The following is a 1,713-nucleotide window of genomic DNA, read 5'->3' on the forward strand; positions in this document are numbered from 1 at the left end:
TGCAGAGCTGGAGAAGGAATCTCCTTCAGGAGCCGGGGCAGGGAGCCGGTGTGTGAGGATGCAAAAATCCAGCCTCTCTCCTCCTCCCCCAGCTCCTAAATGAGTTCCATGTACTTTTGATTATTATTATTATTGTTGTTATTATTATTATTTTCCCTGCTTGCATGTACCTCCCTCCCCTCTCCAATCCCAGCCCTACTTTGGTGTTAAACCCCTCGCTTTTTAGGAAGTTGATAAAAATCCGTGCAAATTGGCCTGAACCATTGTTCTGCCAAACATCTGCCCATTCCAAGAGGAGGAGAGAGAGAGAGCTGCGACTTTGGAGAATGCAGTAACCTAGAAACTGTCCCCTGCTCGCCTTTATTTCCCCAAACTGATTGCTATCAGCGAGCTGGGACGGTAAAAATACGATTGTGACATTTAACAAACTTGCTTTTACAATGGAGGCAAAAAAAAAATCGCTGGCAAGTCAGCTCTGGATGTCTCCACTTTGATGCTTTAGATAAGTTGGAGACATTGTCTCGAACAATGGGAATTAAAAATCTCTCTTCTACTGTACTGGAAAGATATTAAGGCTCTAATTCAGAGCTCATTAACAGCTGCCTTATTTTAGATCTGCAAGGCTCTGCAGCATTAGAGCAGGGTGTTTGCTCGAGTTCCTTTTGTATTTGGTTGCTATAGAAACATGGGGTCTCACTCTTGCACCGTGCCTAAAACAATAAAAGCTTAATTCCTCCTTAAGTCTGCTGCAGAGCAAAGTTAGAATCTGAACCTGTGGCAGCAGAATTGGGGGGGTGACTCGTGCACTGGGGAGGTTGTGAGCTGGGGAGAGGATGAGCTGACCAAAGATTTCTCCCTTCAGGCCCACAGGCAAGAATGAGGAGGCGTTAACTGTTTGGGGTTTTTTTTCTAATTATTATTATTTAATATTATTTCTCCTTTTTTTTTCTGTGAAAAAAAAAAAAATCCCAGTTGTAAAGAATCATTTTTAGGCTACAACTCAGCCCTTAATAAGGTGTGTTCTCTTCCACCAAACCCTCACTTTTCCCACACCTCACAGCTCCATGGCTTTGCATTTCTTCCTAAAAGAATGTCTGGTAACACGAGCTGCAAAAGTAATGAATATGCCTTGCCCAGACACATAAGGGGACAGATGTTCATCTCAAAAAAAAAAAAGGTTAATCCCTCCTAATTTCGGGGCAATCATGTGGCAATAGTGCTGATTCATTGTTAAAAGGCACGGGATCTGCACGAGAAAAGCTGGGATGACATGGATACCCTCCTGCTCAGCCTAACTACTGCCTGCAGGATTTTAATTATACATGGTCAGCTCCATTCACCTCAACTTTCTCTGCCCAAATGTCCCTGCTCCTCACGAAATCTTCAGCAAAAAATGACCTTTCTTGGCTGTGCTTGCAAACCACCAGGTCAGGGTTTAGCACCAAGTCCTTTTTAGTGCTAATAATGGACTCACGGGCTAAAATCTGATTTCTTGGTGCTTCAGGCTTCTCAGGGAAGCACAAATACATCCCAAGGAGTGCAAATTTCGTGGCATCTCCTTGGCAATCACCATCACTTCAGTCCTGTTTTCACAAAGCCATGGGTTTGGGAACTGAGCCCCTGGAGAGGATCTGAGCACCTGGTGCTCTTCCTCATTGCTTCTCCTTCTCCAGAGGGAGTTGGAATGAAGCTGGGAATGCCTGGAATCAGGAT

At 44.4% G+C, this 1,713-nt stretch overlaps 1 protein-coding gene across 1 annotated transcript in view; it reads left to right on the plus strand.

The window, feature by feature from the left end:
- STC1 (stanniocalcin 1) overlaps positions 1 to 1,713 on the plus strand; it is a 6,146-nt gene that overhangs the window by 805 nt on the left and 3,628 nt on the right. The gene's annotated exons all lie outside the window — the stretch shown is intronic.

Source organism: Manacus vitellinus, unplaced genomic scaffold (genome assembly GCF_001715985.3).
Source record: "Manacus vitellinus isolate BGI_N305 unplaced genomic scaffold, ASM171598v3 scaffold_74_pilon, whole genome shotgun sequence".
NCBI lineage: Eukaryota > Metazoa > Chordata > Aves > Passeriformes > Pipridae > Manacus > Manacus vitellinus.